This window comes from Mus musculus, chromosome 3, assembly GCF_000001635.26.
Source record: "Mus musculus strain C57BL/6J chromosome 3, GRCm38.p6 C57BL/6J".
NCBI lineage: Eukaryota > Metazoa > Chordata > Mammalia > Rodentia > Muridae > Mus > Mus musculus.
In genome coordinates, this window is record NC_000069.6 from 121,890,029 (window position 1) to 121,906,100 (window position 16,072).

Consider the following 16,072-nt stretch of genomic DNA (forward strand, 5'->3'; position numbering starts at 1 on the left):
CGAACTCAGAAATCCACCTGCCTCTGCCTCCCGAGTGCTGGGATTAAAGGTGTGTGCCATCACTGCCCAGGTCAAATTCTTATTTTTATGAAACAATCTCACTTCCCCTTTCCACTCCACCCTATCATTATCTTTGGTTATAGAATGTGCTATGATCTTAAATAATCTTGATACTCATCACAATAACTTTCAAATGCCTTTACAGTTCTTATCTTGTTTTCCTAATATTTTTATCTAAGGCTAATACCTGCGCTTCTTGTGTAAGTTGGCATAAATATTTTCCCACCCAATCCAACCTTAGATGTGTGGTTTTTTTTTTCCAGGCTGAGCGTGGAGAGGGAAAAATTGAACAATTGCTCTGTTCTCACAATAACTTTGCAGACATTCTGGTATTCATATCAACCATGGAGCAATCAAAGAACGCCGTGAATAAAGCTATCTGCTTCAGAGCGAGACTTTGGGAGATAAAGGGGTTAAAATATGAGCTCCAGAACCCAAGAAAAGCAGCATTTCTCAGGGACTTCTATCGATTCCTCTGGGCCTGGGGGGGTGGGGGGTGGGGGGGGGGCAGGCCTCCTTTGTCGCAGGCCTGTTTCCTCTGATTGTCATTCATTCTGTATTCCTTCCTGCTCCTCTGTCATGGCTAATTGTCACACACACACACACACACACACACACACACACACACACACACACACACACACACACTGCAGGCTTTTAATTTCCTCCTGTTAGAGCCGGAACACTTCCTCAGCAATTTCTGACCCAGCAGGCTGGTTTCATTTCTACTCTCCCTTGGTTTGCCTGCCACCAAAATGGAAGTCCTGTTTCCTCTGTGGCTGCAACCAAACCCAGTCATTCTGGGACAGTCGTGGCGATAGGGAACTATGGCTAGCCTGGGTTCTGTGGTCATTTTAATGGACGTCCAGTTAGACCCACCGGTAAGGTTGGAAGCTGCCAGGGTTCACCATGGTCGCCTCAGCTCATCCTCCCAAACAGCCTTTTGGTTCATTTTATCACACACATATATATCTTCCAAATGAAAATTGTAATTTATTCTATGTAGCACATCCATCCACAAGAGAAATTTTCCAAGTGACATTTTGAGCAAGCCTCTTTTCAGAGAAAAAAAAAGACTGCGCTCCCCCCCCCCACCTCCACCCCCCACCCCCCACCTCCCACCGGGTCCTAAAGCCCAGGGGTAAACTAAAGACCTCCACCACGACTCGCAGACTCACCAATTGCCTTTGCCTTGGATTACAAACTGAAGCTTAATTTCTACAACCACAGCCTCTAAAACAAGCAAACAAGCTCCTTCCATCTATTAGACTGGAAACGGGGGGTTTTATATTAAATATGGAGCATTAGACAATGACACAATGTGGCGCAAACCCACTGATGATATGCGGCTCTCTTCCCGCGTGGCACTGATGCTTCTGTTCGCTTTTAGTGTAGGGTAAAGGGCCTGGAGTGTCTTCTGATGAAGTGGACTGGCCGCTTTTGTTTTAAGGATCTGATTACACCTGACAGAACTGAAACCGGACTCTGGCACAGCTCAGCCAAGCCTTATCTCCCACCAGCCACTCACTGCAGGAATGTCACTGACGGTGTCACCTTTGATTTCCCTTTGTACAATGCTTAGCATGGCAACAACAATTTAAAACAAAAAACAAAAACAAAAAAAAACCACAAAGCAAAAAGTTACTTTTCCCCTTCAAATTAGTTCCAAAATGACTTCTCCTTTCCACTTTTTTTTTTTAAAAATATGGGTCATCGCTATAAGATTTTCTTTTGAGTTTAATCTTGATGTCCCTGGGGAGAGAGTCTCATCGTTCAAGAATAATCTCATTTATTAAAAATCTGCCTAAGACAATGGTTCACATAACCTGGACTGGGGCAGTGATTTTGTGGTATTTGGACCCGGTGTCTACAAAAATATTTGTACACCAGATGCTGAAGTGTTTAGAGCAATCATCCCAAACAAGTTTTAAACGTTCACACACATAAAACACGGTAGGCAGAGAATGAGCATCACCAGTTTTTTTCCCATTGGTGCCGCATGAGTAATGCTTATTACTGGGTAGGAATTGTAAGGCACTGTCAGGTCTGAAAACTGCAAGTAGCGCTGAAAATATTTTCTCCTCTGTATAACACAGGCCGTAAGTACAACTCACTTTAACAGCTCGCCAACTAACTGCGCATGGCTTCTAAGAGCTTAGTTATAATGAAGCGTTTGCTGCGTAGACATGAGGACCCTAACCCAGATTCCGGAGGCCGTGAGAAATAGCGCAGTGTGGTGGAGATACACTTGTTGTTCAGTGTTTAAGGGGGCAGAGACAGCCACATCCCTGGGCTTTGCTCATCAGCAGTCCAACGTGATGAGAAAGCTCTAGACTCACTGAGATCCTGTCTCAATGAACCAAGTGGCTGAGCAATGACACCCAGGGCTCACCTCAGACATTCACTTGTATGATTACTGTACAGGCATGTGTGCACGCACTTAAAATCATCCTGCCGGTGACACTGTCTGGTCTGAGAGGAAGCCTGGTTAGACTGGATCAGCAGCCCACCGCCCCAGCCATAAATCCAAAATGGCTTCTCCCCAGGTTGATGTCAGGTTTTGTTGTTTTCTTTCGTGATGGAGACTAGAACCCAGAACTTTGGGCATGCTAAGTGGGTACCACTCAGGACATCTTCTTAAGCTTTTGACTTTGGTTTCAACAGTCAGTTCTCAGCTATGTGCTTTACAGGATGGGGAGGTGTACAAGGGCAAAAACTAATAGGAAAACTAAGTTTTTTATAGCTGGGGAATTTGCGGTATGTTGGTGGGAGGGCTGTCACTGATGTCACAGACTGTGGCCCTGCTCCATTAACCCTGGTTGATCATTTGTTGTCATATGAGAGCAGAGGAGGACTGTCTTCTGAAGATAACCTAGCGCTTGCTTGCCCATGGGTACACCTAGGTCTATATCTTTCCAAGGATGAGTTCAGGCGGGCATCTGGCTTGTTTGGAATCTTGGTTTTTTTTTTACAAGTGGATACCAAGCTCTTAGGTGCCACCCTGTGTCTAATCAGCAACACAGAGTTTTGCCATGTGGCTGCCAACAAACCTCATGCCTGACATTGCTGATGCTCCTTCTTATGTAAGCCTGATGGGAGATGGGACATTTACAGAGCAATGGAGGTAGTCCTATGTTCTTTAAGCAGTACATGTATTTATTTACTTTTCTATTTGTGTGTGCACATGTCAGGATATGCTTTTGGAAGTCAGAGAACAACCTGTGGGAGCTGCTTCTCTCCTACGACGTGAGTTCCAGGGAAACAAACTCAGGTCACCAGACTTGGCAGCAAGCACCTTTACCCACCGAGCCATCTCACTGACCCTGGCCATCCACGTCTTTAAGGCATTTTAAATCTTATCCTGAATCAACTCAGATAATTAAAGATCAGCATGCTTGAGAGACATCATCTTGCCCCTCAGAAGAACTCAGTTGTAGAGTCTCTCAGTTGGACAATAAGTGCTAACTCGAGGCTCCATGATTTAATACAGAGCAAACAGCGAGTGAAAACTCACTGACTTTAAATGTTAATTTTGACACTAGCGACACAGTAACAATGAATGTCTATTAAGGGAAAACTAGTTCTTTCTCGTCAAGAGGTTGAAATCCTCAGCCTAACATTTCAGTCAGGAAGGTAGGCCCACCCCCTAGGAAGGTAGTGTCACTGTAAGCTACGTGAAGGATACAGGCGGAATGCTTACCCCTTTAGTGAGATGGTATGCTCTTCCTCCCCAGAGCCCCGCCCTTAGTCTACACGGCTGCCCGAGGTTCTTTGACCCTGTACACCTAAAGGTGTAATTTGCTCTTTTTCTCTTTTCTGAATCTCTTTGGAAACAGGCTAGAACCTAAGCTTTGCTTTGCTTTGTTTTGTTTTCTGGAATTTTGAGCTTTCTTTACTCTTTCCCTAAAGCCTCCCTCTCTGCCATGTTGCTGCCTGGCTGCTGCCGTATGGCTAGCCTCCGTGCCAGTTAACCCTAACCTCTCTCCTCTCTCTCTCTCTCTCTCTCTCTCTCTCTCTCTCTCTCTCTCCATTCTCTTCCTCTAGGCAGCTGCTGAAATTGACAGCTTGTCTGTCCTGGGGTTTTACTTTTAAATGCCAATAAAATTGAGCCTTCAAAAGTCCATTCTTTTTTTTGGACAGGGTTTCTCTGTACAGCCCTGGCTGTCCTGGAACTCACTTTGTAGACCAGGCTGGCCTCGAACTCAGAAATTCGCCTGCCTCTGCCTCCCAAGTGCTGGGATTAAAGGCGTGTGCCATCACACCCAGCTGAGTCCATTTTTAAATTCTTTTTATTAATGAACTAAGAACCCCAAGAGGCTTAGATACCAATTTCCCTGGTATCATCTGGCAGAAGAAAAAAAAAAGCTTGTCCAAAAATTTCCATTAATGTCAAATGTTCCTTCTGAGGCTTCATGGGAAATTTTTTTTTGGACTCGCAAGGCTACCGGGCCCCTGGTGTGTATCTTACAAAAACCTGTGGCTCCTGTAACCGGTCCACTCTCTTCTTCTGAGCCAAGTCTGTGGTCCCATCAGTAACCACTGTGTTTCTGTGGTTGGAATTTCTGGCCTGCTCTTATTTTTCTTTGTTCCAACTAAGTTCTTTTGATTCACTTATGTTGTTTGTTTTTAATAGGACACCTATAAGGTGTATTTTGAAACCAGACAGGGATTAAATGGAATCTTTACATTACTGAAGTCATTCGTATGGCATTTTCTAAGCAAATAGCAGTAAGATATACCACACATGTGGCGAGGAGAGGCTATGGCGAGGTTGATGCTTGGGCACTTATAACAAAGAGATTAGTAAGCTAAATCATGCACATTTATTTATTGTCAATGTTATACAAACCAGGTGTAGCATAGTCCTGGCACTCAAGAGGCAAGAGGATCCCTGCAGGTGTGGAGACAGCCCGGTCTACATAGAAAGTTCTAGGCTAGCCAGAGCTATATAATGAGAGCCTGTCTCAAAAGCTACAAGAGGAGTGGGGCTGGAGAGATGACTCTGTTGGATCTGAGTTCACAACTTCAGCACCCACATAAAAAGCCAAGCACTGCAACCTGGGATTGCAATCCCAGCGCTGGAGAGGCAGAGACGGGAGGAGGATCCCTGTGGTTTGTTGGACAGGTGCTCTAACCAATCAGGGAGCTCTAGGCTCCATGGAAAACCCTGCCTGAAAATAAAAGGCAGAGAGCAATTGCAGAAGGTCCCTGACATTAACCTCTTGCCTTTACACATGTGTGTACACACATGCCCCACCACACGAACATGTACACATACACGCTTATACGGGGTGGGAGGGAGGGGGATCGCGGGGGCCGGGGAGAGGGAGAGGAAGAGAAAGGAAGAGGGGGTGGGGAGAGAAATAGAGGAACCTATGTATTTTCATGCCGTTTAAAGAAGAAATGGGCAGTCCTGTTGAGTTCTGCCTGGATACGGGAGGGATGCTCTACCAGTGCTAATTTAACAAGGCCCATCTGTTCAGGTTGCTCTGTGTCCTCGTGTCTGCAGAGATAAGAGTGTCCCTTTTCTGAGGGTGCAGCGTGGACATGCCCAGAAGGTGAGACTGTGCGGTCTGCCTGAGGAGAGCAGTGTGAGGGGACAGTGAGGCTCACCTTCTTACTCCTGTAATTTCTCAAATGCTAAGGTACCCAATGATGAAGCAGTGCATCTTGAATCCCATCGAGAGGGGGAAATAAAAGCACAAAGGTATAAATGGCTGTAGGAGAATATTGAAGGATATTTTAAAAAGATTTTTAAAAAAAGATTTATTTATTTTATGTATATGAGTACACTGTCGCTGTCTTCTGACACACCAGAAGAGGGCATTGGATCCCATTAAAGATGGTTATGAGCCACCATGTGGTTGCTGGGAACTGAACTCAGGACCTCTGAAAGAGCAGTCAGTGCTCTTTACCACCCATCTCTTCAGCCTGAAGGATATTTTAATTATCCAGATAATTGGGAATTAGTTATAGAATGATAGCTCAATGTGAAAAAATGTTTAGGACAAATTTATTTTAAATTAATTTGAGGCACAGAATAAGTAGAAAGGCATGCTGTTCTAAGATAAAAGAAGACTGCAGCATTGTCGTCATGTCAGAGAGGGTTTTCCTGCAGAGGAAGCCGGGATTCCCATGAAGTTGGACGGGCAAGGACGCATCTGGGCTAAGGGATGACCCGAAGCTTGCTTCACTCAGAGGAATGGTTCTGTTCTGAAGAAAAGCTGAAGCAGAGAGAAAAATATGTTCACCACAACACAGTTTAATGCTTTACAGCAGAGGTTCTCAACTTGTGGGTGGCGACCCCTTTGGGGTTGCATATCGGATATCTTGCATATCAGATATTTACATTATGCTTAATAACAGTAGCAAAATCACAATTATGAAGCAGCAACAAAAATATGGTTGGGGTTGTTACAACATGAGAAACTGTATTAAAGGGTCGTAGCATTAGGGAATTTGAGGGCCGCTGCTTTATAGCCTACCTTTAATCTTGTATATCAAGATTACTGTACTTAAACTCAAACTATTACTTGGTTTTTCCATCCACCCCTGTGTCATTTTCCTTGTTGCCTTGCCTGACAAGGTAAAGATAGGAAAGATTGCTTGGGCTTGAAGTTGAGGGAAGGCTTGGTGGCCCATGCATGAGGTGACAGGTCACACTGAGCCTGCGGTTGGGAAGGAGAAAGGACAAGAGCGGGCCAGGCTAAGACATCTCAAGGCCAGTTCCCAGTGGCCCACTTCTTCCAACTAAGCTGGACTTAAGTCTTTCCCAGCTAAAGCCAAAGTGTTCAAACTTGTGCACCTGAGGAGGACAATTCACGTGCAAACCCCCAGCACTGCGTTCAGTCTCAGAGCATTCACGAGGATGCTGTCTTCAAAAAGAGCATCCTACTTGAACCTCTAGGTTCCATCATTCAAACAGTGTTTATTGAGTGTCGGAAGGGAGGGTGACAAAAATAACTGTGGGAGGCTTTCTAAGTCACAATAGGGGACAAAGAGAGCCCACCCAAAGAGGTGACGTTTATATGGTCACCCAAGAGATAGATGAATGCTGTTCGTCAAAGCCAGGAAAAGGGGGCTACTGAGCTGCTGGTGGTTTGTGTGAAGTTTCAAGGTGGGAAAGGGACGGCAGGGCTAGCTGGGGAGCAGGAGGGAGGGCATGCATGTGAAAGCAGACAAAGGACATAGCTGAACTCCTGTGGCCCCAAGAGACTTCCTTCTCCACTTAGCCTCCTAGGCTCGATGGCTCGCTCTCCACCTCCTCTGAGTCTGAGCTCTAGGGAGGCTTAACCGGTGCATTCCAACCAGACTGTTTGCTACATCTCCTTTGTCCAACTGTTTTCCATCACACCTGTTGCCTTCTATTATAGTAATAATTTGTACTTTATTATATTCCTTTGAGTTGTTCTAGTGCCTAAGTCATTCAAGAAAGAAAGAAAGAAAGAAAGAAAGAAAGAAAGAAAGAAAGAAAGAAAGAGAGAGAGAAAGAAAGAAAAAAAATTTTTTGGATCAGCAGGGTCCAGCACTCAGTAGGTTTTCAATCAACAGCGATAAAGTGAGATTGTATGAAAGTTAACGGATGTTATACACACCATGTGGTGTCACCTAATCTATATTTTCGGGAGCTTACTCTGGATGCTGAGTGAAAGCAGTAGGTTTTAAATCCAAAAGACACTCTTCAGTGCAGCCTTGTAACCACTCCAGATTCAAGACCAAGATTTGGCCGCAAAGAAGCTGTGCCTGGCAGCCCCCACCTTCCCTTCCCCACCTTCCCTTCCTTCCCCCCCCCACCTTCCTTCCCCCCCCCCCTTCATTTTTGTAAATCCCACAGATGGAGGGAAGCAGACAGATGGATACTGTAGAGGTGCATGGGTGGGAGTCTCAGAAGGAAAGCCAAGTTTTCTATCAAGCGAGTTAAGCCAGAGGCGCGCACATACTGTGCACATGACTAGCAACAGAGCCCTAAATACCTGGGATCAGCTAAATGACAAGCTACAAAAGGTGCATTTGTCTCTCTGCTCTCTCTGCTGAGGCTTGTAACTGCCTCGGGGAAGAAGCTGTGTACTTTTCATATGGGATTTACTATTATTATTAATTTTTTTTTCTGGTTTCACTCAAAAGCAAAGCAATTTGTACCGGTTAACTCTTTTCGGAGGAATCTGTTGAAAGAAATCGCCCCGGGATGGGCGCTCATACTCCATTAAGATGGGATTTATGGGTTACCACAGGCTTAGAAAGCCTCCTCTGGGCTGATTCACTCATTCAGCAAATACTTGTGGAACATTTTCTATCTGCTGGGCCTCCCAGGAGAGTAAAAGGCGCAGTCCTTTTACCGGCTTCTTATAAAGCTTACCTTGTAGTTGAGGAAACGACATGTGTGCACAAGAAGTTAAATAAAGACTTGACAGTGCAAAATGTACCCCCCGGGCTCTAGTGCTTAAGTAGTAAGCAGGTGAGGGGAAGAAGAAAGTGCCGCCAACTCCCAAATGCACCCTCTGTCTGAGCACTTTTCATTACCTGAGACAGCCACACGCTCCTGGAAACAGAGTCAGTTTTCCAACGCTAACTGTGCTGCAGTTAAACAAGTGGCCATCATTCTGAGATGATACTTTTCACGTGGAGAGATAAAATTACTCTTCTTTAATAGCATCAACATGAGAGTAGCTATTTTTTTTAAAGTTCTTATTTGTCAAAGTACAAAATTGACAACCCTATATTAGATTTTATAATTTTTTTTAATACCACAGGTTAGTTAATATCCCCCTTTCCCTCCAAGAAACAGCTGCTGTGAGCCAGGCAGAATTATAGCCAGGAGGAACAGGCTGACCAGGTGGCATAAACTGGGTAAGATTTATAAAGTCAGACGGGAGCAGATGCACATTCATATTAGGTCTTGGCTCGTCTTTTGTTGTTGTTGTTGTTGTTGTTGTTGTGCAGATTCACAGTGTTTGTGGAGATGGTGAGGAAAGATGTAAGTGTGGCAGTCAGGACTGCCTGGGGAGTCAACAGCTAGCAGCTAGCAGCTAGCACCTAGCACCTTCTGTGGAGCTCCTTGCTTCTCGGCCAATGATTATAGGGAAATAAGGTTAGTAAATACAACAAGGAGAGCAGCGGAGGTCTAACGTGGACATTGAGGATGGGGAAACGGGAAGTACTTTAGTGAGCAGCTGGATGGTTTGTTTGTTTTTCTATGGTTGAGACAGGGCTTTTCTGTGTAGCCCTGGCTGTCCCAGAACTCACTCTTTAGACCAGGATGGCCTCGAACTCACAGAGTTTTGCCTGCCTCTGCCTCCCGAGTGCTGAGATTAAAAGACACGAGCCATCTCCACCCAACTAACCAACTGCAAGTTTTAAAGTAGAAAGTGACACGATAGAGCAATACATTTTTCCATGTGGTTGCTGGGATTTGAACTCAGGACCTTCGGAAGAGCAATCAGTGCTCTTAACCACTGAGCCATCTCTCCAGGCCAGCAATACATTTTTCAAGGATTAGCATTTTAAGAATACTTTTAACTTACATGATTTAAGGCAATTTTCATGCAAATATAATGTACTTTGATCACACCTCCTGCCACTTTAATCCCCCAAATTCATCTTTATCTAATGAAGAACTTATGTTGATAGTGGCACTTTGCTCACTATAGGTCAATTAGTTTAACAAATGTACTCCTCCAGGATTGAGAGCCAAGAGTGTGAAGGTTTTATGAGGTAGTAGGGTAGGACTGACACAGAAAGCCTGTATTTTCTTTTCTGTTTTGTTGTAAACTCAGACTGCCCCCAAAAGAAAAAGTCATTTTTTTTTCTTGAAGATTACCCTGGCAACTGAATACAAAATGGAGAGGATTTGGAGCAGACTGAAAATGTAAAGCTGCAAATATAAAATCAAGTGCAAACATTTGCAACGGGTAGGTTGCAAGCAAGGTAGCCTGGAGTTGAGGATCGTTCAGTAAAAGGGCAAATCCACCTTTAGAACGGAGCACGTCTGAAGACCAGGAGCTCAGCCAGGCAGCAACTGCAACATCTCAGACCTAAAATGAGAGGGACCTAGAACAAAGTATCAACCAAGCAAATGGAAACCAGCAAATGATTTTGGACACTAACAGGAAGGAAAATCTGCGGCGTTTGATGATTCATGGGATGGCAAGGAGAGCCGGGTTATAGACGTGACCCCGGGGTTTGACCAGCTGGGTGACAATTGTTTTGCAGTAAGAAATCAAAAGTAAAAACAAACAAACAAACAAACAAACAAAAACACCACGTTGCAGGAGGATACAAGATGCTGGAACAGGGTGGAGGTTGCCTTTGGGTTGAAGCTGCAGCGTCCAGGAGGTGCGCATGCTTGTGCATGTCCATCCGTGTCTGTACGTCCGTTCACCATCAGCATTTCCGGACTGGGTAGACCCAAGCATTCCCACCCCCAACGTCTTGACGGCTGGGCTGTGAAGTATAAGGATGAGTTTTCTAAGCCAGAGTAGAACCTCCACAGGAGGATGTTTTCAATCCGGTGACATTTCCAGTTCCCTCTTCCTATTGGCCTAGGGGAAAAAAAAAAAACAACAAAAAAAAAAAACAAAAAAAACCTCCAAGACTCAGAATAAAGAGAGGATGTAATGACTGCTGTTCACCTTTCCCGGGAGGGGCCCAGAGGATGTTTACAGGAAAGATTCCTTTCTGCTCTTTGACTTAGAGCCTTCAGAGTAGACATGGGGACCCCAGTGTAGAAGAAGTGCTAGATATAAGTAAAAGATAAAAGCAGAGTGGAACTTCCCAAGAGACAAAGCTCTCCTCCTGGGAGGGAGTGAGGGGATCTTTCCGTAGTGCAGAATGGCATTCCTGTTCCTGTCTCTCCCCTCTTCAGCCCCTCTTCAGCCTGGCGGGTTTTTTTTTTTTTTTTTTTTTTTTTTCCCTCATTTGAAATCATTTGAAACAACAACCATGTTCAGAGACCGCATCATTGTAACTGTGCTTGCTTCAGGTGAGATGACCACGCTGACCAAGCCGGTACCTAATTTGACCTGTAGTGGGGTTAGGTTTGGCCAGTCCCGTGGGGTTGCAGAGCTAGTCTCTGATGGAGGTCCAGATCTGTAAATCCTTACCTGTCCCTCTCTCTTGGAGTAGCGATGACCAGGGTGACGATTAATCTTGTCAACTCAACACGATCCAGGATCACCTCAGAATACCTCTGGGCATGCTTGTGAGGACATTTCTAGGTTTGATCACTTAGCTGTGAGGATTTACCCTAAATGTGAATGGTGCCATTCTGCAAGCCGGGTCCTGGCAGAGTAAAAAGAAAGGAAACCAAGTAGAAGATTTCATCTACCTCAGCGTCCTGACGGCAGATTGAATGTGACTGGCTGCCATGACACAATGTGTCTCCTCCAACTGTAAGTTAAAATGAGAGAGAGTAAATAGTTGTATGGTATCTACAAGGCTCCCCAGTAGCAGAGCCGCTGCAGAGGGCGGACCCTGGTCCAAGCATCCTGAGTGAGGCCTGGCAATTATAAGTCTGGAAGTCTTTGATAAAAAGAAGGTAAACCCGACTTTTGTGAGTTTTGTGTGAATATGTCTCTGTGAGGACACGGTAAGCCAAACCGACAATCTGAGTTTGATCTCTAGGATCCACACGGTGGAAAAAAAGCACCAACTCCTGAAAATTATCCTCTGATTTCCATACCTGTACCCTGACCTGTGTGAGCGTGCACATGCACACACACACACATGTGTACACACACATAAATAAGTGCAATGCATTAAAAAAGACATTGTTAATAAACAAACAAGAACATACAGCTAAGTCCCTTTCCAGGTTCTTGAAAGACTTAAGCTCTATCATCTTCAAGAGGGATCTACTTCTAAACAAATGTCTAAAGCAAAATGTTAGTCTTTACTGTTATTTATTTATTAGGGAAAATGCACATATATAGGCCAAGGCACTTACTCTGTGCCAGGGACTAGGGTGTTGTGTATCTGGAAGCTCTGTGCTCACTAAATATCAAAGCAAACTAAATTCCTTATCTGAAGAATGTAGTTTGACTTGACAAAACACCCCAAGCAAATAAATGGCCACAAAGCCCTTGCAGAGTTTTTGACAGAAACACTGATCCAGGGAATAGATAAACTGTTTATGGCTATTATTTTATTTTTCCGTTTAAAAGTTGTGATGTATTCACATAACTTAACAATTACCACCTTAGCCAGCTTTTAAAAGACTTACTACATTTATTGTGCGTGCGTGCGTGTGTGTGTGTGTGCGCGCGCGTGTGTGTGTGTGTTTGTGTGCACATGCGTGCGTGCGTATGCTCATGTGTGCTCCTTTATGTGGATGGAGGCCAGAGATCTTTCCCAATCACTGTGCTTTGAGACAGGATCTCCCACTGAACCTAGAGCTAGCTTCCCAGTTGGCTAGACTAGCTGTCCGGTGCGCTTCTGCGGTCTGCCTGCCTGTGCCCAATCTTGCTGGGGTGACAGATACACACTGCTGAACCCTGCTTTTATGTGCGTCCTGGGAATCTGAGCTCAGGTCCTCATGCTTAGGCGGCAGTCCCTTGGCTCCCTGAGTCATTTCCCTGGCCCCAGGGCTTCTTCTAGTTAGTTATGTCCTCGGGCTTCATCTACTGAGACAATAAATACAAGACTTTCCTTCCTTCCTTTCTTACAGTCTGAATACTGTATTCTGTGTATCTGTACCACATTTGTCTGGCCATCTACTTGCTAAGGGCATGTAAGGGTTTCCTCATCTTTTAACTATTGCGAATAACGCTGCTCTGAGAGTGGGTAGAGGGGGAATGTTCACACATAGCTTTAGAACGTATGACCTGGTATGGTTACTGGCTAGGAATGCCGATCTGCCCATGTGGGAATTCAGTCAAGCAATCGGATGCACACAAGCCAGAATCTAACTCAACTTCCTCCTGCATTTCACTACCACAGACAAGGACAGTGAGTCTGGGAGCCCTAGACTAAGATTTAGGGCATTGGGATACTGGTCCCAGCCCTACCTATAGTCATTATTAGCATTATTATGTATTATTAGGGTAAATTCTTTCATGCTGGTGGGCCTTTGACCTGTGAGAATTGGACAGGGGTTTTCTTTCTAGGGTGATGGTCAGCTCAGCCCATTTTTGACCCCCCAAACAAACAAACAGACAAACAAACTGGTGGACTGGCTGGTCACCCTACCTTCAGCATGGAGTCAAATCTGACAGCAGATTAAATGTCCCAAATTAAATGTAATGTGGCTATTTATCCTTCCACCCCACCTCACCCCCAGGAAAAAAATCAAAAGAGAAACCAGCAGCCAAGCCAGCTGGGGACAGAATTCCAAGTGTGTAATTTTTAACAGGCTTTTGGGGGAAAGGTTGATTTTAGGTCCTGTTAAGAAGTCATCCCTCACAAATGTTCTAGTTAGGGAGGTGTGTGTGTGTGTGTGTTAATGATTAGACAAGAGCTGTTAAAATATCAGCTGAGTAACAAAATATTTCCTACCTTTAAAAAACGAGCATGGCGTCTCGTGGAATCTAAACCATCAAACAGGTAGAGGTGGAGGTTTTGGGGGTTTGTTTTTTGTTTTTGTCTTGTTTTGTGTCCTCGTTGATTTGTTTGTTCTCTCAAAGTACATATTTCTGTGCCATGAGGGGTCACAGAACCATTACATGAACAAATTGAATTAAAGTGACTTCTTGTCTGAAATCTTAGCTATAAGAAAACTCCTGCCTGGAGTATTTCAAAACTTTTCCCCCCTCTTGCCGAGGAATGCACTGAAATCCCTAATGGGCGGGCGGGTGATTCAGCTAGACTCCAGCTCCCTTCAGCAGAGAAGGCTGGCGGGCATGAGGCAGGCTCAGGAGTGAAACGAAGTGCCCATAGAATCCGCACTGATGGTTGGTATAGACAGAAGAAGAACTTCAGCTCAGTTCCTTTGGTTGCAGATTTTTAGATAAAGAATATAATTCTTCAGATGTGCAGTGACGGTGCACAGCTCCGTCTCCATGTGGGTCCTCCAGCCCACGAGACGGAGCCTCTTCCTAAAGCTGTAGTCTGACTGTGGTATAAGTTTCCCAATAGGGCTGCCTTGTCTGGCTTCAGTGGGAGAGGATGTGCCTAATCTGGCAGAGACTTGATGTGGCACAGTGGGGAAATACTGTGGAAGGGGGTGGGGACACCCTCTAAGAGGAGAAGGGGAGGGGTAGGGACCAGGAGAGGGCAGCAATTAGGATGTAAATAAATAAATAAATATTTTTTTTAAAAAAGAATATAATTCTTGGTCCATGAACAATTACAATGCAGGGGTGACTTGACTGAGTCTTGGAATTGGCCCTAAATGACAAATAAAACTTCCTTTCTATGAGTACAGAAATGACATTAGACAACATTCTGGTGACTGTCACTCTCCACAGTTTGAATTATAGTTTACAAAACCTTCCTGGACATGTAGCACTCAAGCTTGTATATTAAGATAAAATGTGCAAAGTAAGTTCCTATCATTTCTGTCATAAGAATGCAGAGACAGACTCCAGAGGAAACTGAGTCTGATTCACAGTCATGAGCTGGTGAGGGGCCATGCTGGGCTGAACTCAAGCTGCGTCTTCAGAATCAACATCAGGACTCTTGGTCAGCATGCAAATTAAGCGCTCTCTTTTAAAACTATTCCTTGTAGTAATTTTTAGTAATCTTTCTCCTACTAGCACTGGCATCCAAATATAATTATTAACAGGAGTTTTAGAGGGACTGTTAAAAAAAAGCAAAAAGTCAAATAACAATATTGGATAACAAATAGAACCAGGAGAGGAAGAAAAGGCAGCAAAAAGGTCCAAGTCTCAGGGTAGGGGTGGGGGTGGGGGTGGCCAGTGGGAAGGGAGACTTAGCTAAGGGACATACTAGGGGAAAGTTTATCTCTAAGTATAATGAAGAAGACTCCTACGTTAGTGTTCAAGGAACTCCTGATGGGCTCTGGGTACACAATCCCACAGATAATGGGATCATGGGTTCGATGTATCCAAATGTGTGCCCATAGCTCTAAGCACACTCCCCAGATGTTGGCTGCTGCTTCCTTCACAGCATTGAAGAACACAGCATCCAGCGAAGAAGCCTGGGAAGGACTATCAAGGTTGAATCATCTTGAGAGAGGGAGGTTGTAGAAGCTAGTGAAGCAAGTGTTTAAGAGTGGTGGGGCATCTCTGCGTGGTTGTTTCTCTGTGTGTGTGTGTGTCTCTGTGTCTCTGTGTGTGTGTCTCTCTCTCCTACCTTAAAGCTGTTGAAGAAGGAGAAGGAGGAAGAGGAAGAAGAGGGGGAAGAGGAAGAGGAGGAAGAGAAGGAGGAAGGAGGAGGAGGAGGAAGAGAAGAAGAAGGAGAAGGAGAAGGAGAAGGAGAAGGAGAAGGAGAAGGAGAAGGAGAAGGAGAAGGAGAAGGAGAAGGAGAAGGAAAAGAAGGAGACTTCTAGTTGGATTTGAGGCCCAACCCACTGGAGGAACTGTAACCCTGGCTAAGAACCCAGTTGGGGAGCTCACAGGCTCCACTATAAGGAATAGAGCAGTCATTAGAGAAAAGAATGTAGAAACACTTGAAATAACCCACAGAGACATCAACTCTCTAGAGTTACTTATCAACTAGAGTTACTAGAAGGAATATTTTTAAAAGAGAGCACTTAATTTGCATGCTGACAGAGTCCTGATGCTGATTCTGAAGACGCGGCTTGAGTTCAGCCCAGCATGGCCCCTCACCAGTTTATGACTGTGAATCAGATCATTTCCTCTGGAAATAGAACGAACCTATTACTATTATTCTGCTAAAGGAGGATACTATCAAACTGCCTTCTAAATTCATATTTTTTATTAAATTTATTTATTTATTCACTTTACATCCCAGTATCAGGCCCCCTCTCCTTCCAGCACCCCCTCATGCAGATTGCTCCCCCCCCCATTGATATTAGTGCCACTCTCAGACTTTGTCTGAGGCGTGTCTTTGTGCAGTGGATGACAGTCAACACAGAAACTCACAAGTGGTCAAAGTG

The 16,072-nt window shown here is 44.7% G+C and overlaps 2 long non-coding RNA genes across 6 annotated transcripts in view; one reads left to right on the top strand and one right to left on the bottom strand.

Annotated features, from left to right (window-relative positions):
• Nucleotides 1-6,054: 6,054 nt before the first annotated feature.
• On the bottom strand, nucleotides 6,055-13,366 carry Gm34050. 4 transcript variants are annotated; one of them, XR_867609.2, is made up of 4 exons: nucleotides 13,243-13,346; nucleotides 11,160-11,337; nucleotides 8,581-10,598; nucleotides 6,055-6,284 (listed from the first exon to the last, which is right to left on the bottom strand). It is a non-coding gene; the product is annotated as a predicted gene, 34050 (long non-coding RNA). The 4 variants fall into 4 exon arrangements; XR_003954548.1 differs by having other exon boundaries at nucleotides 10,165-10,598; nucleotides 13,243-13,343; XR_867608.1 differs by lacking the exon at nucleotides 6,055-6,284 and having other exon boundaries at nucleotides 8,418-10,598; nucleotides 13,243-13,366.
• Nucleotides 13,367-13,554: 188 nt separating this feature from the next.
• The window catches only part of Gm34119, a 32,257-nt gene continuing 29,739 nt past the window's right edge, over nucleotides 13,555-16,072 (top strand). For both annotated transcript variants that reach the window (XR_376029.2, XR_376028.2), the window contains exon 1: nucleotides 13,555-13,596. This is a non-coding gene — a long non-coding RNA (predicted gene, 34119). The remainder of the gene's footprint in view (nucleotides 13,597-16,072) is intronic.